Below are 22,806 nucleotides of genomic sequence, written 5' to 3' on the forward strand. Positions count from 1 at the left end.
TGGGCACCCTTATCATTTTCTTGATTTGAACACTCCTAACTACTTTTTACTGACATCCTGAAGCATTAAATTGGTTTTGTAACCTCATTGAGCTTTGAACTTTATAGCCAGGTGTATCAAATCATGAGAAAAGGTATTTAAGGTGGCCACTTGCAAGTAGTTCTCCTATTTGATTCTCCTATGAAGAGTGGCATCATGGGCTCCTCAAAACAACTCTCAAATGATCTGAAAACAAAGATTAATCAACATAGCTTTTCAGGGGAAGGATACAAAAAGTTGTCTCAGAGATTTAACCTGTCAGTTTCCACTGTGAGGAACATAGTAAGGAAATGGAAGAACACAGGTACAGTTCTTGTTAAGCCCAGAAGTGGCAGGCCAAGAAAAATATCAGAAAGGCAGAGAAGAAGAATGGTGAGAACAGTGAAGGACAATCCACAGACCACCTCCAAAGACCTGCAGCATCATCTGGCTGCAGATGGTGTCACTGTGCATCGGTCAACAATACAGCGCACTTTGCACAAGGAGAAGCTGTATGGGAGAGTGATGCAAAAGAAGCCGTTTCTGCAAGCACGCCACAAACAGAGTCGCCTGAGGTATGCAAAAGCACATTTGGACAAGCCAGTTACATTTTGGAAGAAGGTCCTGTGGACTGATGAAACAAAGATTGAGTTGTTTGGTCATGCAAAAAGGCGTTATGCATGGAGGCTAAAAAACACAGCATTCCAAGAAAAACACTTGCTACCCATAGTAAAATTTGGTGGAGATTACATCATGCTTTGGGGCTGTGTGGCCAATGTTGGCACCGGGAATCTTGTTAAAGTTGAGAGTCGCATGGATTCAACTCAGTATCAGCAGATTCTTGACAATAATGTGCAAGAATCAGTGACGAAGTTGAAGTTACGCAGGGGATGGATATTTCAGCAAGACAATGATCCAAAACACCGCTCCAAATCTACTCAGGCATTCATGCAGAGGAACAATTACAATGTTCTGGAATGGCCATCCCAGTCCCCAGACCTGAATATCATTGAACATCTGTGGGTTGATTTGAAGCGGGCTGTCCATGCTCGGCGACCATCAAACTTAACTGAACTGGAATTGTTTTGTAAACAGGAATGGTCACAAATACCTTCATCCAGGATCCAGGAACTCATTAATAGCTACAGGAAGTGACTAGAGGCTGTTATTTTTGCAAAAGGAGGATCTACGAAATATTAATGTCACTTTTATGTTGAGGTGCCCATACTTTTGCACCGGTCAAATTTTATTAAAATGCAGATTGCACATTTTCTGTTAGTACAATAAACCTCATTTGAATCCAGAAATATAACTGAGTCCATCAGTTATTAGATATATGAAACTGAAATAGCTGTTGCAAAAACCAAAATTGTTATAAAGAAAAAAGGTTAACATTAATAGGGGTGCCCAAACTTTTACATATGACTGTATATAGTATGAGCCCCCACATAGCCTTCTATATACAGTATGAGTCCACATAGTTTCTAATATACAGCATGAACACCCACCTAGCCTCTTATATACAGCCTGTGCCCCACATAACCTCTTTGTCACACCCGCAGGTGGTGCACGTGGTTCATGGACCCACTGTGCCACAGAGCCAGACCTGCCTAGGAAGGGGAGTAACTAAGTAGTTACCTGGTGTTTGCCGGAGCTCCTGATGGTGGAGACAGACTGTGCTGCAGTTAGCCGTCAGGTACCATTCCTAGGCAGGCGCCAGCACTGCAGCTGCCGATCCCAGGGTTCGGATTCGTTCAGATTCCCTGACACAGGGAAACGTGACTGAGATCACTGGCTAGCAGGATATGGAAATTGCCGGAATGTACGGACAACTTGAATGTTGAAGATAGGTTCTTGTTCACACTCGTAGATATCAGGAGACAGTTCTGGAGCTAGTCACACTAGGACCAAGAACAAGACACAGGAATGGCCGTATTGGGACCATGTGACTAGAAAAGTTACTGCAGACGTGGTTTCTTGATTAGGATATCACCAAAGCGGTGACAGGAACACAGACAAACTATACTAGGCTAACGGAAACACAGGATGCGGCAATAACTTTAACAGACTAAGGACGGATGACCAGGCACCATACAGCTGCACACAACATCACTAAGACTAACTATAGAGGTGGCTCAAGCACCTCCTTATTGGGGAGGGTGCCTTTTATACAAGATGCCTCCCAGTTATTGACTGAGAGACACCTTGCAGAAATTACATGAACTGTGCAAACTGTGAAGCGCTGCAGAATCTGTTAGCGCTATATAAAAATAAAGATTATTATTATTATTAGGGCAGCACGGTGGCTCAGTGGTTAGCGCTGCAGCCTTGCAGCGCTGGAGTCCTGGGTTCGAATCCCATCAAGGACAACATCTGCAAGGAGTTTGTATGTTCTCCCCGTGTTTGCGTGGGTTTCCTCCGGGCACTCCGGTTTCCTCCCACACTCCAAAGACATACTGATAGGGAATATAGATTGTGAGCCCCACCGGGGACAGATGAAAATGTGTGCAATCTGTAAAGCGCTGCGGAATATGTTAGCGCTATATAAAAATAAAGATTTATTTTTTATTTTATTATTAACTAAATGCCTCCCACGTGTTAGATAGGGGCATTTTACCATGTGCACGCTCTGCCCCTTTAAGAGCAAGGGATCTCGTGCCGGCATGCACTAGGTGCACTGTCGAAGCAGAGTGCGATGTGCACAGGGAAGGAGGCAGCTCCAGGGGATGATGCTGCAACTGGGGTCTGGGGTGGTGAGTAAGCTGGCATCCCTGCATGGTGGGAGGAGGGGGACCATACAGGGGAGCTGGCAGACGTTATACTCTTATCAACAGCATGAGCATCATGTAGCCTATTATATACAGAATGAGCCTCCACATAGCCTAATATATACTGCATGAACCCCCACATAGCCTCTTATGTACAACATATGCCCCACATATTCTCTTGTATACAGCATGAATTTATATATCCTCTTATATATACAACATTTATCTCATGTAGCCTTTTTTATACAGCATGTGCCCCATATAACCTCTTATATATAGCATGAGCCTCAACATAGCCTCTTATATACAGCATAAGCCTCCACATAGCCTCCTGTATACAGAATGAACCCCCACATATCCTCTTATATACAACATGTGCCCCATATAGCCTCATATGCAGCATGAGTTTACATAGCCTCTTATATACAACAGGTATTTCACATAGCCTTTTATATACAGCTTGTGCCCCATATAGCCTCTTATATACAGTATGTGCCCCGCATAGCCTCTTATAAACAAAATGAGCCTCCACATAGCCTTCTATATACAGCATGAGTTTACACATAGCCTACTATACACAGAATAAACCCCCACATAGCCTCTTATATACATGTGCCGCATATAGCCACTTATATAAAGCATGAGCCCAACATAGCCTCCTATATACACCATGAGTCTCCACATAGCCTCCTATATACACCATGAGTATCCACATAGCCTCCTATATACACCATGAGTCTCCACATAGCCTCCTATATACATACAAACATTCCATACACATGAAAATAAAAACAGCACATACTCACCTTGCTCCTGTCCCCCCGCACTCAGCTCTCTCTCAAGCACTGACTCTCCACAGTGCACAGCTGACACAATAAAATGATGTCACTGCGCCTGCTCTCTCACACAATGATTGGTAGAATTTGCCCACTGGCCACTGTTTCAGCTCTTTGGCTGCCTCGGTCCGCAGGCCGGACTGGAACAGCAAGAGGGCCATATTCGGCCCGCGTGCTGCAGTTTGCTCAGGTCTGGTCTAGAGTACGGTGTGAAGAGCACAATCCGGATTTACAGCTGTAGGTAGTCAAAATTTCCTTCTACGCAGGTTTGGAAACACAGGTTTCTAACGGTGCTTCACAACCTGTAATTGTAAACCCAGTTAATTACAGAAGGTGTGTAAAATGTCAGGGCATCATGGTCAAGTGTGTCCATCTTCAGGCTTGGGTCACAGTGTCTCTTAAATAGATTATTAGAAGATTAGTGTGTATTGATTGCTTATTGTTAATGGTGGGTACAGTTGTGAAAAAATCGCACGGCCATTAAGCGTGACCAACCAATTTACCCTAATTGTCTAATGATTCCATTTGCAGGTGTCTACAACTTTCATGATGGGGCTGCATCGTGCTCGTGTTTTAGGCGCATAGTGGCCTCTTTTTGGAGCTGTTTATTGCCACTGCTAAGCATTATAGTAACCATATTCATGGGAAAATAAACATAGGTTTAGCGTGTGAACAGAACAGCTTTAACAAAAATCACCGTCCTTTAACCAGAGATATAGTGAGGTGGGTACTGTGGTTTCAGCCCCATCGTGCCTCAGTGCGAGGACTGTAGAAGTCTGGGGCTCCAGTAGAAGTAATGCACTCCTTTATCATATGGGATGTCGTGTTCCACAACTATTTGGTCTTGGTGCATCGGTACTATAAACGGTAAGTGATGGGACAGAACAAGATGCATGTGTTGCACCAGAATCTTCTATCAACTCTTCTACTTTTAGCAAATTCATACACGTCAGGGTAACCAAGCGCCATGCAAGTCCTAACACACACGACCTATTGCCATTTACGTGATTTCATTGCTGTTGTTACAAGCTTGTGTTTGTTTGGTTATCCCGGGGCGTAGATCACAATGATACCTGTTTCTCTCTAAATAAAAGATAACAATAATATACTATCAATCACTAACAATAATACACTAACCACATTTGCCATAATGCTCCATTGTGCAAGGTCACATGTTATTAGTATGCTGGAAACCCTTTACTTGCTGGTGGGTCCGCCGCGTTCATGTCTTTTTAGGTGAACTGTTCTCTGAGCAGAGTAGAAAAATGAAGGTGAAGACTCTAAGGACTTTATTCTTCATTTCTTTCCAGTAATTTTTGGAAAAGAGCCAAAAAAACAAAAAGTTTAATTATTATAGAAGCAAGACAGAAATGAGTGAACTGGGTGTGAGGCAGCCAGGGGCGCTCTCTCTCTCTCTATATATATGTGTGTGTTTTCCAGTGCACCCCTGTATAGGGAAGGAGAAAAGAGACCATTGTTTAACAGAACGTAACATTTGAAACCTATTAACCAGGAGAAATGCTTTATGTTTACGGCTGGAGCATGAGGAAAGTGTCTCGTTTACTATGATGATACAAAGATTCATTTATATACATTGCACTTAGGTGCAAAAAGTTTTTTTTCCCCCCCCGAACCTCAGTAACCAGTGATACATTTTAATGCAATTTAAATGATAAGAGTCTGTGTCTGATTTACTGAAGACAAAGCAAGAATTTAGAACCAGTTTGTTACATCGGGAAATCCTAAGATATTTTGGGATACCAGAAAGTACGTACATCTAAAGCATCGATATATATAGCCAATTAGTATAATATAGTATAATACAGTCATATGTAAAAGTTTGGGCACCCCTATTAATGTTAACCTTTTTTCTTTATAACAATTTTAGTTTTTGTAACAGCTATTTCAGTTTCATATATCTAATAACTGATGGACTCAGTTATATTTCTGGATTCAAATGAGGTTTATTGTACTAACAGAAAATGTGCAATCTGCATTTTAATAAAATTTGACCGGTGCAAAAGTATGGGCACCTCAACATAAAAGTGACATTAATATTTCGTAGATCCTCCTTTTGCAAAAATAACAGCCTCTAGTCGCTTCCTGTAGCTATTAATGAGTTCCTGGATCCTGGATGAAGGTATTTGTGACCATTCCTGTTTACAAAACAATTCCAGTTCAGTTAAGTTTGATGGTCGCCGAGCATGGACAGCCCGCTTCAAATCAACCCACAGATGTTCAATGATATTCAGGTCTGGGGACTGGGATGGCCATTCCAGAACATTGTAATTGTTCCTCTGCATGAATGCCTGAGTAGATTTGGAGCGGTGTTTTGGATCATTGTCTTGCTGAAATATCCATCCCCTGCGTAACTTCAACTTCGTCACTGATTCTTGCACATTATTGTCAAGAATCTGCTGATACTGAGTTGAATCCATGCGACTCTCAACTGTAACAAGATTCCCGGTGCCAACATTGGCCACACAGCCCCAAAGCATGATGTAATCTCCACCAAATTTTACTGTGGGTAGCAAGTGTTTTTCTTGGAATGCTGTGTTTTTTAGCCTCCATGCATAACGCCTTTTTGCATGACCAAACAACTCAATCTTTGTTTCATCAGTCCACAGGACCTTCTTCCAAAATGTAACTGGCTTGTCCAAATGTGCTTTTGCATACCTCAGGCGACTCTGTTTGTGGCGTGCTTGCAGAAACGGCTTCTTTTGCATCACTCTCCCATACAGCTTCTCCTTGTGCAAAGTGCGCTGTATTGTTGACCGATGCACAGTGACACCATCTGCAGCCAGATGATGCTGCAGGTCTTTGGAGGTGGTCTGTGGATTGTCCTTCACTGTTCTCACCATTCTTCTTCTCTGCCTTTCTGATATTTTTCTTGGCCTGCCACTTCTGGTCTTAACAAGAACTGTACCTGTGTTCTTCCATTTCCTTACTATGTTCCTCACAGTGGAAACTGACAGGTTAAATCTCTGAGACAACTTTTTGTATCCTTCCCCTGAAAAGCTATGTTGATTAATCTTTGTTTTCAGATCATTTGAGAGTTGTTTTGAGGAGCCCATGATGCCACTCTTCATAGGAGAATCAAATAGGAGAACAACTTGCAAGTGGCCACCTTAAATACCTTTTCTCATGATTTGATACACCTGGCTATGAAGTTCAAAGCTCAATGAGGTTACAAAACCAATTTAGTGCTTCAGGAAGTCAGTAAAAAGTAGTTAGGAGTGTTCAAATCAAGAAAATGATAAGGGTGCCCATACTTTTGCACCGGTCAAATTTTGTTTAAATGCAGATTGCACATTTTCTGTTAGTACAATAAACCTCATTTGAATCCAGAAATATAACTGAGTCCATCAGTTATTAGATATATGAAACTGAAATAGCTGTTGCAAAAACCAAAATTGTTATAAAGAAAAAAGGTTAACATTAATAGGGGTGCCCAAACTTTTACATATGACTGTATAATATACTTTTCAGGCAAAAGTGATCCAATAGTAACACTACAATGTTTGCAGCTATTTCAGAGCCTACAAACCTCCCATGGCTCCCTGCATAGGATGCCAGTTGTCTGTTGATGCATGCACCTCAATTTTATGGTCTGAATTAAAATGATACATTATTTATTATTGCTATTATGCATTTATATAGCGCCATTTATTCCATGGCGCTTTACATGTGAAAAGTGGAAATATAAACAAGTATAGTAAACATGTGTAAGACAAGGCACACACAAGTACATAAGGAGAGGGGACCCTGCCCGCGAGGGCTCACAGTCTACAGGGATGGGTGAGGATACAGTAGGAGAGGGTAGAGCAGGTCGTGCGGTGGTTCAGTAGACCGAGGATCATTGCAGGCTGTAGGCTTGTCGGAACAGGTGGGTCTTCAGGTTCTTCTTGAAGGCTTCCATTGATGGTGAGAGTCTGATGTGTTGCGGCAGAGAGTTCCAGAGTATGGGGGAAGCACGGGAGAAGTCTTGTATGCGGTTGTGGGAAGGAGAGATAAGGGGGGAGTAGAGAAGGAGATCTTGACATGAGCGAAGGTTGCGTACGGGTAGGTACCTAGAGACCATGTCACAGATGTATGGAGGAGACAGGTTGTGGATGGCTTTGTATGTCATGGTTAGGGTTTTGAATTGGAGCCTCTGGGCGATAGGAAGCCAGTGAAGGGCCTGGCATAGGGCATTTAGATAGTATTTAGATAGTATTAAAGATAGTAAAGCTATGGGTGCACTGCAAGAATCAGGAGGCTAATATTTAATGGCAGCAGACTTTGCAGTCTCCTGGAGACATTGTCATAGTGGTCTGGGCTGAATGGAGAAGAAAAGAAAAGAGAACATCTACAATTCAATAAGTAAATGATGCAAGTCACTGAGTCACTGGATGTAATAATTATATATTCTGCAACTATATATGATCAGTTCAGAACTTAGATTGGCCTAACATTACTTTAATACTTTAATGCTACATGACCACAGAGCCTAGTGATTGGCTGCAGCAGTCATGTTATATAGTCGTGATTTCGCCGCTGCAGCTGTGTCACCTAAACTGGGAGTAGCTGCAGAAAGTCAGCATTGGAGTGTTGCTTATTTTCTTATTTTTATGTGGACGATGACTATAAAATAAAAAAAGGTTGTAAACCCCTACTCATTTTTGCACTACACGACAATAATCCGGCTGTAAAATTTCAACCTATGATTGTGTTTTAGATAGGAATAATATGCATGCCACAGAGAGATTATTCCTTGGTCAGTATTACACTATACGGGCAGGTGCAGATGAACATATTTTCGGTCCGATCCGACAAAACATCAGATCACACTCGGTCCAATTTTAATCTACTGATTTTTTACTCAGACTGAGTCTGCCCAAGGAAAAGAATCACAGAATGCACAATTTACATCCAACATTTGGATCACGCTCGGTCATGCAAGTCAATGGTTCTGTCAAAAAAAAAAATCGGACTGCACTCTGATGACATCCGAGTACAGTTCAATTTTCATGGACTGACAAAAATGATAAGATGGAGAAATACTTTTATCCTGTCTTCTCATATGATAAAATTAGATTACACTATGATCTAACTCTGATCCAAGTGTGATTAGTATAATCCAACAGAAAGGACGGTATTGTGACCCTAACCTAATTCCCAGTGTTGCAAGGCAGTCATAGGAAGGAGCAGAAAAGGTTATTGTTAGAATAAATGTAGATGTTTTCGATAAATAGGTAAAAACAGATAAAGTAATCAATAAAAATAAACGTTTGGGATTGCCTTCTGTTTTAGGTTACTAAAAATGATATATAATGTTCTTTATTTTCATCTGTCTATAACAAAATATGGTTGCAGCCACCATGACTGCTATTACAGTTCCCATAGGTATAGTCAACTTATGCAGCTAGCTGAATATCAGATCATCATGTCCTACCGGATATCATTGCATAACTTGAAGTATTTGCTATTCTGCTACATGAGAAAGCGGCGTGTCACTGCTAATAGAAGCTTATTATAAGCAATTGTGTTTGACACAATAATAACAAGTATAAGCGCACATAGTCCCTATGTAGGAACTGTACATAGGAAGTCTGTGCCTCCGCATGGTGTCTCCATTGGGTACAGAATTAGGGCTTGTGTAAGCGAGTTTATTGAATGGTTGTGTGATGTCTGATTTTTAGTAGAACGGCACCCAGACCCATGTTATTCAATCGGGCTGTTCAGATGAACCTTCTGTCTATCAGACAGACTGTCCATGAAAAAAAAAAATCACAGCCTGCCCTATATTCTTAGATATATCAGTTGGGATTCACCCATTCATGTCTATGGGTGCATAAAGAAAATTCAACCTCCCACGGAATATCCGAGTGGCATCTGATTTTTATGGATACGTTTATATTAATCACCTAGGAAACTGTATTTGATCATATGAATTTTTTTTTTTATGTAGATGTATGAAAATGGTTCACACAGATGACACACGGACAAAAAAAACATTCGCAAGGATGAAAATCGGATGAAAATCAGTTGAAAATAGTCCAAATTTTTTGGATGACACTCAGAAGATTTTTCTCGTCTGCAATCGGCCTTAGGGAGACTTTATCCAGTAGAAACAGTGCACTTCTTCATAATATTATGTCCAATGGAATATTTCACAATTAATATTTTGCTTGATTGATAATATGTAATAATCAGTGCATGTGTTCTGAAATATGGAGGTACATAAGTCACCATAGAAGAATAAGGCAGTTATATTACAATGTGCATTGACTGATGCTTTTATTGTTTATCTCATTGGGATTGTCCCTCACCAGGGTCTTTGCAGTGAGGTAGAATTGTAGTTCTAATGCTGACTCATGCAGGGAAAAGAGTTCTCCTGTTTCTACAGAGAGCTTAGAAGGAATCAGCTAGTCAGTTTTTAATCACATGATGCCATAGACCTAATGGAAAAGAGAAGAACTAGCTGGGTAGAAAGGCAAAATGAGCAATTGTAAGTACAAATGCTTCTTTTCGATGAGCGCCACAAAATGAAGTAATAATAGCAGTCAGTTGTGGAGCCAATTATATGTGTCTTATTCTCCTCTCCGATTCTCTAAATGATGTTTATTGCTGTATAATTACGCTGAGCAGGTCTTTCAGCACACACTTCCCTCCGAGTTACATAGGGGCCTCTGTCTCTCATTTCGCTAAGCCCTGACACGTACCCGGAGGCTAATGCATCTTTCAGTTACTCAGTAACTCTCAGATAAATGGACTTCCCTTCAAGAAGCTAGAGTCGAGTTCCTTCTCTGAGATAATGAGAAGCATATGTAGAGCCGCTATCTGCTCCGCCACACCTACCGTTGCTTCCATCTTCCACCATTTCTTGGGCTTTACAGCTCTCATTGGAAATCAGCCTCCTCTTTAACCCATAGAGGGTGAGTAATTCAAGACCAAGGTTGAAGTTATATCCCTGAGTTTCCTTAACGCTTCCCCAATAGAGTCTCTTAAAAGAAAAGTAATTTGTTTATAAAGCAGTGAAAGTAAGTAATGTCCTAATATATTGGGAATGTGGCTCGGCCCTCCTAAGGATACAGTTATTTACTAGGCAGCTAATGGAATAGTTCAGTGATTGCTATCATTTCCCTCTTTGTTCATGCTAAAAGCTAAGAATTTTGTATAAATAAAATCATGGAAATTATCATAATTTGAGCCCAGCCCTTGTCACATTATTGCAGAGAAGCAGAGAGATAAGAGTGTTGCGGTATTTCTACAAGAGAAGTTTCAGCATTGTTACAGTCTGAGCAGATAATTTGGGCTATATTCATACCATGTCTGTGCTAGCCAAATCCCACAATGCAGAAGCCCACATGCTCATAGACTTAGAATCATAGAATCGTAGAGTTGGAAGGGACCTCCTGGGCCATCTGGTCCAACCCCCTGCTCAAAGCAGGATTCGCTAAATCATCCCAGACAGATGGCCGTCCAGTCTCTGTTTGAAGACTTCCATTGAAGGAGAACTCACCACCTCACGTGGCAGCCTGTTCCACTCATTGATCACTCTAACTGTCAAAAAGTTTTTTCTGATATCTACTCTGTGTCTCCTCCCATTCAGTTTCATCCCATTGCTTCTAGTCATTCCTTGTGCAAATGAGAATAAAGTTGATCCTTCTACAATGTGACAGCCATTGAGATATTTGTAGACAGCTATTAAGTCTCCTCTCAGTCTTCTCTTCTGCAAGCTAAACATTCCCCAAATCCTGCAACCTTTCCTCATAAGACAGGGTTTGCAGACCGGTCACCATTCTGGTCGCTCTTTTCTGAACTTGCTCCAGTTTGTTGATGTCTTTTTTAAAATGTGGTGCCCAAAACTGGACACAATATTCCAGATGAGGTCTGACCAAAGAGGAGTAGAGGGCAATAATGACTTCACGTGATCTAGGCCAAATGTATTTCCTAAAAGGTGTCCTGTAGATGGCAAGAAAACTTTAGGGTCCTTCAACTTCATCATAACTGAAAATATAAAATTTGTCAAATATTCAATGGAACTTTCACAATTAATTTTGCCATGTTAGGGCCCCAGAAAATGTATGGACTGCGCTGATTAATAGGATATGTTGTCATATCTCCCAAAAGATCAAACAATGTACAATGTGCCATGTTATGAAACTGTGACATGGGATTATTCCATTTCTAAAAACGAAGGTTGAGGGGCAATCTTATTACAATGTACAAATACAGTGCCTTGCGAAAGTATTCGGCTCCCTGGAACTTTTCAACCTTTTCCCACATATCATGCTTCAAACATAAAGATATCAAATGTTAATTTTAGGTGAAGAATCAACAACAAGTGGAACACAATTGTGAAGTTGAACGAAATGTATTGTTTATTTTAAGTTTTTGTGGAAAGTCAAAAACTGAAAAGTGGGGCGTGCAATATTATTCGGCCCCTTTAACTTAATACTTTGTTGCGCCACCTTTTGCTGCGATTACAGATGCAAGTCGTTTGCAGTATGTGTCTATCAGTTTTGTACATCGAGAGACTGAAATTCTCGCCCATTATTCCTTGGCAAACAGCTCGAGCTCAGTGAGGTTTGATGGAGATCGATTGTGAACAGCAGTTTTCAGCTCTTTCCACAGATTCTCGATTGGATTCAGGTCTGGACTTTGACTTGGCCATTCTAACACCTGGATACGATTATTTGTGAACCATTCCATTGTAGATTTTGCTTTATGTTTGGGATCATTGTCTTGTTGGAAGACAAATCTCCGTCCCAGACTCAGGTCTTTTGCAGACTCCAACAGGTTTCCTTCAAGAATAGTCCTGTATCTGGCTCCAATCATCTTCCCATCAATTTTAACCAGCTTCACTGTCCCTGCTGAAGAAAAGGAGCCCCAAACCATGATGCTGCCACCACCATGTTTGACAGTGGGGATGTGTTCAGGGTGATGAGCTGTGTTGCCTTTACACTAAACATATCTTTTGGCATTGTTGCCAAAAAGTTCGATTTTGGTTTCATCTGACCAGAGCACCTTCTTGCACATGTGTGGTATGTCTCCCAGGTAGCTTGTGCAAAATTTAAACAACTCTTTTTATGGATATCTTTGAGAAATGGCTTTCTTCTTGCCACTCTTCCATAAAGGCCAGATTTGTGCAGTGTAGGACTGATTGTTGTCCTATGGACAGACAGTCCCACCTCAGCTGTAGATCTGTTAGGAATGGCGGAATGCACTAAATAAAAATAATAATAAAGTGCGTTCGCCGCTCGGGGTCCACCGTGCAGTAGGTGATATAACCGCTGCTAAGTGGTGGCAGGAGAAATATGGCGGAATTGCACACAGGAGTAAACTTCACCCTGGTGCGCAGAGCAATCTCAGTTAAACTCACAGAGATGCCAAAAGTACAAACACAAATGACTGAGCCTGTTGTAGTCACAGTACTCAGTAAAAAACGCACACACGGTATAAGGTCACAGGAGTGGCCCAAGATGGCGGCACTACGTCCGTCTAGACCTACTGTGTGCGCGGCGTTGCAAGCGCAATGTCGGATGCTAGCAACTGTGGAAGCAGAGGATGGCTGGCGCTGTTTCTAACTCAGTCCCTATCCACATGCATATTATCAGAGGGAAGGGGTTTCAAATGAGTCAGTCACCAGAATCATGCATCCGTCTTCACACACACAGCAGCAAGTAAGTCTACATTATATTAGCGCATGGCGGAACAGCTATGCGCACCTTTTATAGCAGCCGGGACCTTCTGCACACTTCCAGATCTATGAGATAGACCAATGAGAACTGGAGCGGGACCTGAGCACATGACTCCCGATCTCCAATGGGAGATCGTCCCATGAGCATGCCCAGTAAGAGGACAGAAGGACTTAGCCTCAGGAGAGATTTGCTGCAAGGCAATCTCCTCTGCAATCTCCTCTGCAGTGGATAAATAGGAGGAGAGTGCAGAATGTGAGGATCTGGATCCCTGCTGAGTAAACGCAGAATTCCGACCCCTAACAAGATCTCTGCAGTTCATCCAGAGTGATCATGGGCCTCTTGGCTGCATCTCTGATCAGTCTTCTCCTTGTTTCAGATGAAAGTTTAGAGGGACGGCCGGTCTTGGTAGATTTGCAGTGGTATGATACTCCTTACATTTCAATATGATCGCTTGCACAGTGCTCCTTGGGATGTTTAAAGTTTTGGAAATCATTTTGTATCCAAATCCAGCTTTAAACTTCTCCACAACAGTATCACGGACCTGCCTGTTGTGTTCCTTGGTCTTCATGATGCTCTCTGTGCATCAAACAGAACCTTGAGACTATCACAGAGCAGGTGCATTTATACAGAGACTTGATGACACACAGGTGGATTATATTTATCATCATTAGTCATTTAGGACAACATTGGATCATTCAGAGATCCACAATAAACTTCTGGAGTGAGTTTGCTGCACTGAAAGTAAAGGGGCCGAATAATATTGCACGCCCCACTTTTCAGTTTTTGAATTTCCACAAAAATTTAAAATAACCAATAAATTTCGTTCAACTTCACAATTGTGTTCCCCTTGTTGTTGATTCTTCACCAAAAATTTACATTTAGTATCTTTATGTTTGAAGCATGATATGTGGGAAAAGGTTGAAAAGTTCCAGGTGGCGGCCGAATACTTTCGCAAGGCACTGTATATGGGGGGACAGTACATAGATTTTGTAATGATCTTTTTTACACCTAGGCCTGCGATGATGACACTGCGGAATCCTCTACATCTGGAGTAAAGAAGGTTTAATCATCACAGATGCAGATTCTTTACTGTAAGAGCAGTGACATTATGGAACTCTCTGCCACATGATGTTGTAATGGTTGATTCTAGGGCGGACCTCGCTGAATTTTCCCGAAAAATTTGATGGGTGGCAAATAAGTTTGTGCAAATCTCAAAACTGGAAAGCTAGTAATTGCTTGTAAAATACACATAGGGGAGAGGAGAAAGGGAGAGCTAGAACCTCGCTGACAATAAAAACTTACACTGTATAGAAGAGAGCGAGAGAACCCCAGTGACCATAATAGTTTACATTTTACAGGAGAGTGAGGATTCCCTGACCATAGGAGCTTACACATTACAGGAGAGAGACTTACCCAGTGACTATGGAAATGGAAATTGACTTTACAGTAAAACTGCTCCATTGGGAGCCGCTCATCTGAAATGACTCAGGTACTGAGCACCACTGTACAAGGTATGATAATCCATAGGATGTGATAACTGCAGGGCATTATCGGGAGGAATGCGTGGCAAAGCAAAATTACATTTGCCTGCTCTCTGTTGCTTCAGCAAATGTTTCAAATTGCATGATTTCAGGGAATTCGACTAGAACTCGATCCTCTGCCAATCGATCCACTCATCTCTACTTTACTTGATTCACCAAAAAGTACAAAGAGGCCTGGATACCTTTCTTGTATAGTATAATATTACAGGTTATGGGTACGAGATTCTGTGATGCGAAATTGATCCAGGGAACTAGTCTGATTGCTGTATCTGGAGTTGGGAAGGAAAGTTTCCCCCAATAATGAGGAAATTATGCTAAGCATTAATCAGGTTTTTACCTATTTTTGGATCAACACATTGCACATTGAGTTATTATAGGTTGAACTTGATGGACTTGTGTCTTCCTTGAACCTTAAAACTATGAAAATATGCTCTGTATCTTCTGCCATATTTGTACCTGCTTGTGCAGCCTGCACTAGTTTTGTTGGTAAAACTTGCTATACATACAGTATAAGTAATGATCAGAATGCAGCAAATCAATTAAATGCTGCATCATTTATACAAGTCATCGGACCATTGAATTCCAGGCTTAAAGTGGCAAATGCATGGCTGAGTTTGTGTCATGATCCCAGTGCAGGTTTTTGACCTGCACGCCAGGGGTTAATGTCTTGAACCCAGTGCAGGCTTTGACCTGCACACCTGAGGTTAATTATTGTGGCCTCTCTTTGGTTCGGGGAGAGCTTCTTATAGCCCTGGGAAGCTCCAATCCCCGTCAGTTATTCCTTATGTCCTCCCTGGGTCCAGATGTCCCGCCTATGTGTGCCTCGGTGAGCCATTGGTGCCTTGGGGAATGTCGGGAGAAACCACCAGGTCGGCACTTACCAGCAGTTTCTGCAGCCCTGACAGTGAGAGCTCGGAGCCTCTGACGGCCTGAACAGCTGTGCTTACAGCGCCCGGAAGCTGGACAAGATGACAGCAATACAGCAGGGCTGGAGTGAGCAGAACGCCTGGTGGTAAATGTACTAACAGGAACTGCAGCACGTGACCACAGGGGGCGGGGCTTAGCGTCCTGCTGCTAGAGATGAGTGCAAGGTGCTATAGGGACCTTGGAGCAGAGTAGAGAGAAAAGGGCGCCTCCGGACACCAGGGAAAGGATGGGGCACCAGAGGGAGATGAAATCCAAGACAAGCCGAGGTCAGTAAACGAGAGAGGCAACGCAGTACACAGGGAGCAGGCTAATCAGGAGTAGTCAGGGACGTAGCAAGAGTCAAGAACCAGAGAAGCAGATACACAGTACAGAATCAAAAAGCACTCTCAGAATGGGGGACAGAACCGGGTCAGAACCATACAAGCAAGCTAGAATACAGGCACAAGGCACAGGCACACAGGAGTCAACACACTCAGCCAAGGGCAAAAGTATAACTGATGGGGATTGGAGCTTCCCAGGGCTATAAGAAGCTCTCCCCGAACCAAAGAGAGGCCACAAAAATTAACCCCAGGTGTGCAGGTCAAAGCCTGCACTGGGCTCAAGACATTAACCCCTGGCATGCAGGTCAAAAACCTTCACTTGGATCTTGACAGTTTGGCAGATCAGGCCAAAGAAGTTAGTAAATTTGGGAAAAGGGGTCAAAGCATCAAGCATTTCGTATAATTTTCAAGCAATGGTTAGTAAAAATGTACCTTATGTATGTGGGCAGCTTCAGTCTGATAGAAATTAATGGGATCATTCACCAACATATTTTTTTTAGCATCAAACAAAATTGATGGAGTTGCCAAAATATCAAAATATTTTTAAACGCATTGTGATTTACAACGAACACCAGTAAAGTTTTACTTGTAGTACTAACCTATATCATCAACAGGTAACTGAACTTGAGAGTGCTTTTTTGTTAAAAAAGTTATTTTTATTATTTAACGACTTTCGGCTTTAACCCATGGCGACTTGATGGATGAACGCTATGCAGGAAGATTGATCTTGTGCAAGCCTAAATATGTCCACCAGGGTCTTCTCCACAATTATCTTGATAGTGTCAAGCCAACAGGTTGCTGGTCTTATTCTTCACCTTGTTCCTTCTATTCTTCTTCTTCTGATGTCATTCTCCAGTAATTGCTCTCTGTGTCCAAAGTAAGCAAGTTGTAGCTTGATTCTTGCTTTGAGTGCCATGTCTGGTTTGATTTGTTCCAAAATTGATTTGTTTATTCTTCTTGCCATCCATGGTATTGATGACATACTTGTCCAGCACAACATTTTGAAGGCGTTAATTTTAATTCCATTTTGCTTCTTTATCGCACAGGTTTTGCATCTGTTACTACAAAAATAAACAGACTATGTACGAGCCGTGTCTTCGTCACCATTGAAATGTTCCTTGATGTGAAGACTAGAGTTGAGCGATACCGTCCGATACTTCAAAGTATCGTATCGGATGGTATCGGCCGATCTTTAAAAAAAGTATCGGTATCGCCGATTCCGATACCGGAAGTCCCATTCAAGTCTATGGGACTTCCGGTATCGGAATAAGAAAAACCCTTTCCTGCCCTTGTACAGCCTCTCTGGGGTCTGTACGGGCCTTTCGGGGGGCTGTGCCGGCCTGCCAGGGGGTCTGTGCAGGCTCCGGTGGTCTGTGCCGGCCTGCCGGTGGTCTGTGCAGGCTCCGGGGGGCTGTGCCGGCCTGCCGGGGGGCTGTGCCGGCCTGCCGGGGGGCTGTGCAGGCTCCGGGGGGCTGTGCCGGCCTGCCGGGGGGCTGTGCCGGCCTGCCGGGGGGCTGTGCCGGCCTGCCGGTGGTCTGTGCAGGCTCCGGGGGTCTGTGCAGGCATCGTCCGATGGGACTACAAGTCCCATCGGGCGATGCCTGCTACCATGACAGTGATTGACACATTAGCCAATGATGGGACAGTAGTAGTCCCATCATCCGGCTAATGTGTTAAATGTAAAAAAAAAAAAAAAAAAAAAAAAAAATTACATGCTACATACATACAACATGCATACTACATACATGCTACATTCATACTACATACTACATACATGCTACATTCATACTACATAAATACTACATGCAACATACATACTACATATATACTACATGCATGCTACATACATACTACATGCTACATACATACTACATATATACTACATGCATGCTACATACATACTACATGCTACATACATACTACATATATACTACATGCATGCTACATACATACTACATGCATGCTACATACATACTACATGCATGCTACATACATACTACATGCATGCTACATACATACTACATGCATGCTACATGCATGCTACATACATACTACATGCTACATACATACCACATATATACTACATACATACAATACATTCATACAATACATACATAGACATACAGTACATATAACATAGAGTAACATACTTACCAATACTTGTCACATTGTTCCCCGAAGCCATTGTCTTTTCCGGGATAAATATTAACATAACAAACCACAAAAATACTCACCCACGATCCGAAGCAGTCCACGAGTGTGTCCCACGACGATCTTGGGTAGAGAACTGCAGCATCAGATGATGCTGCCGTTCTCTACGGGCTGCAGGAATCCAATGACGGAAGGTAGGTATCCTTCCGCACTGTATTCCTCCGCCACTTAAAAAAAAAAAGTCCCTAGTCTCACTTTATGCCATTGCTGTGTGGGAAATTCCCACACAGCAATGGCATAAAGTGAGACTAGGGACTTTTTTTTTTTAAGTGGCGGAGGAATACAGTGCGGAAGGATACCTACCTTCCGTCATTGGATTTCTGCAGCCCGTAGAGAACGGCAGCATCATCTGATGCTGCAGTTCTCTACCCAAGATCGTCGTGGGACACACTCGTGGACTGCTTCGGATCGTGGGTGAGTATTTTTGTGGTTTGTTATGTTAATATTTATCCCGGAAAAGACAATGGCTTCGGGGAACAATGTGACAAGTATTGGTAAGTATGTTACTCTATGTTATATGTACTGTATGTCTATGTATGTATTGTATGAATGTATTGTATGTATGTAGTATATATGTGGTATGTATGTAGCATGTAGTATGTATGTAGCATGCATGTAGCATGCATGTAGTATGTATGTAGCATGCATGTAGTATGTATGTAGCATGCATGTAGTATGTATGTAGCATGCATGTAGTATGTATGTAGCATGCATGTAGTATGTATGTAGCATGCATGTAGTATGTATGTAGCATGCATGTAGTATATATGTAGTATGTATGTAGCATGCATGTAGTATGTATGTAGCATGCATGTAGTATGTATGTAGTATGTATGTAGTATGTATGTAGCATGTATGTAGTATGTATGTAGTATATATGTAGTATGTATGTAGCATGCATGTAGTATGTATGTAGTATGTATGTAGCATGCAGTATGTATGTAGCATGTATGTAGTATGTATGTAGTATATATGTAGTATGTATGTAGCATGCATGTAGTATGTATGTAGTATGTATGTAGCATGCAGTATGTATGTAGTATGTATGTAGTATATATGTAGTATGTATGTAGCATGCATGTAGTATGTATGTAGTATGTATGTAGTATATATGTAGTATGTATGTAGCATGCATGCAGTATGTATGTAGTATGTATGTAGTATATATGTAGTATGTATGTAGCATGCATGTAGTATGTATGTAGTATGTATGTAGCATGCATGTAGTATGTATGTAGTATTTTTTTTTTTTTTTTTTTAACATTTAACACATTAGCCGGATGATGGGACTACTACTGTCCCATCATTGGCTAATGTGTCAATCACTGTCATGGTAGCAGGCATCGCCCGATGGGACTTGTAGTCCCATCGGACGATGCTTGCACAGACCCCCGGACATCAGCACAGCCCCCCGGCAGGCCGGCACAGCCCCCCGGCAGGCCGGTACAGACCCCCACAGGGTGCACAGACCACCGGCAGGCCGGCACAGCCCCCCGGCAGGCCGGTACAGACCCCGGGCAGTCCACACAGCCCCCCGGCAGGCCGGCACAGCCCCCCGGCAGGCCGGCAGAGACCCCCGGAAGGCCCGAAATGACGGCGCATCATGATGCGCACACACCGCGCATCATGATGACGTCAGGCCGTCAATCAACTGAACTTCCGATTCCGATGCCGAATTCCGATATTGAAAAAATATCGGAAGTCGGTATCGGAATTCCGATACAGCAAGTATCGGCCGATACCCGATACTTGCGGTATCGGAATGCTCAACACTAGTGAAGACCTTGTCCAGTGACATTATTGTTGATTTGCTCCTGAAGTCTTCAAATCAATAGCTCCTAAAATTAATGATAAGGGAGAAAAAAACTAGTTTCCTGCTGCTTTCCGACTTACCATCAAAAGTCTGCCAGTTGCTAAAATATTTACTGCTCCTTTTGCAAGTGGCAGAAGGGTTAAACTACGGTGTCTAGACGTTATTCAGATTATGGGAATAATGTAATTCCAGTGGCTTTATGTTTATTGCTTTTTATACTGTCCAAAGTCCTGACTTTGTAGTTTTCATCTTTATTCTTTGCCCCATTTTATTGCCTGCCAGCTGTTTCCAGGAAATAAAGGCCATCATTTATTTGTAATAGGTAAAATCTGGTTCTGTACAGGAGCTGTCAGTAACCTCATTGGAACCAGCTGAGCGGATGTAAGCGGGGCTATTTTGCAGTCGATGAAATGTTACTGGTTTTGAGCCATCATCTAAGGGATCGTGGAGCCAACTTCTAAATGGGGATCAAAAAGAACCAAAGTAATCTCCAGTCACCATCTCAGGTATCATGGAAGAAAACCTGGCTTCCTCTCAAAGGTGCCCTATAATAGTGACTGTACACAAAAAAATAGTACTCTATCCATGATAAGTATTTCTGCAGAGATGTGATGGCTCATTAGATACATCTAGTTTTTTTTCTCACACCATTTGCACCTCCCATAATCATAAAACCTGCATTTTTGGCTTGTCAGATGTCTCGCAACAGCAAATAAATGACCATGCAAATACCCAGACCATACAAGAAGGAAGTTTCCTTTTAATATGGTGAGATTCACACACTTTATTCTACCATAGGAACTCTTCTTACTTCATATGAAACTGTTCTCTACTTCATGGTATAACAGCAAAACAGGCAAAATAGATTGGATAATCAAGAGATGTGACAATAACCTGCAATTACTGTGTATACTTGTTGTATAAGTCGACCCACGTATAAGCCGAGGCACCTAATTTTGCCATGAAAAACTGTGAAAACTTATTGACTTGAGTATAATCCGGGTATGCATGGCTCCTCATCCCTATCCTGGTATGCATGGCTCCTTAACCCTGTCCTTGTATGCATGGCTCCCCATCCCTGTCCCTTCTATGCATGGCTCCCCGTCCCTGTATGTATGGCTCCTTATCCCCTATCCTTGTATGCATGACTCCCCATCCCTGTCCTTGTATGCATGGTTCCTATAAAAATAACACATCCTACTTACCTTCCCTGCGCACCTTCACTGCATCTCGTTCCGGTGCCAGCAGCTCCTGTGGTCAAGCGATCACATGACCCTGCTCATTAAAGTAATGAATATTTACTCCACGCCTATGGGAGTAGAGAGATGTGAATATTCATTACCTTAACGAGTGGGCACTTGTGATAGTCCGGCCACTGCTGGAAGCCGGCGGCTGCGGCTGTAACTGTGCGCACTGTAAGAGAAATTAATATTCATTGCCAGTGCAGTTAATATTCATTTCTCTTTAGCATCGGGCACAGTTACAGCTGCAGCTGCCAGTTCCTGCCTCCTGTTATCCGCTGCTCCGCCGCTCCCCCTCCCCCACCGTTTTTCTGGAACAATGACTCATGCATAAGCTGAGAGGGGTGTTTTAAGCACAAAAAATGTGCTGAAAAACTCGGCTTATACACGAGTATATACATATAATTTAATAATAACACAAAAAAGAAAAATTATTCCTGAATAACATTGATTAAATTTTTAGTGTGTAGCTACTGAGCAAGTAAGGAACAACGGACAGAATAGTAATAAATAGTAATATATATACAGTACTGTGCAAAACTTTTAGGCAGGTGTAGAAATAAAGTCAAGTGTAGAAAGGATGCTGTAAAGGATGAAAATAAAAGAGTTAGTGTTTTTTTAAATTAATTACTAAAGGGCAAAGTGAATGAAGAAAAGAGAAATCTAAATCAAATCAATATTTGGTGTGATCGCTCTTTGCCTTCAAACAAGCTACCACTTTGACTGTAGAGTTGGCTTAAACCAATTTTCTTTGTAGAGTTGCACACCATTTTTGAAGGAGGGTTTTTCCCAACAGCTTGTATAGCATGTAATATTTTATTGTACAGACTACAAATATTACTCTTTATGCTAGGACTACACAACGATATGGGCTGAGACACAGCTCACGTGAGCCAAAGATCGCTATATGCCACTGCCACATTGCAAAATAATGCAAGTGATTGAGGTCGCATTATGACCTACAAGGTCCCAAAACCACAAAAAGTTGCAAAAAATTCAACTGATTCTGTTTGCGACTTGTTTGTTGCAGTCACTGTACCTTGCAATGTGACCCCATTTACTTGCACTATGCTGCAATGTAATAAAGACATTTTTGGCCAAGCGACATATTTTGTAACCAAAGTCACTGTGGTTCCCTAACCCAAGAATTCACAAATTAAATGCTAAGGTTTTTATAGTCCTTTTTTCGTCTTTGCTCGTAGTTGGGCAAAGCCTACTGCGAGTACACGAAGCAAGATTGCTTTGCGCACGCGCAAACTATGAAGTCGAACTACTAGAATTTCGGAAAAGATCGCGGATGGGGGCCACGGTAGGGGTGGAGAAAAAAAGAAGAAACACCACCCATTGGACCGGACACAGGCCATTTACATAGGCCGCCAACTTCCGGTGACAGATTCCCTTTAATGCAAGTAATTTAATGTCCATCATACTATGACCGAGGATAC

Source organism: Dendrobates tinctorius, unplaced genomic scaffold, assembly GCF_039654945.1.
Source record: "Dendrobates tinctorius isolate UK_male_01 unplaced genomic scaffold, ASM3965494v1 ptg000056l, whole genome shotgun sequence".
Classification (NCBI taxonomy): Eukaryota; Metazoa; Chordata; class Amphibia; order Anura; family Dendrobatidae; genus Dendrobates; species Dendrobates tinctorius.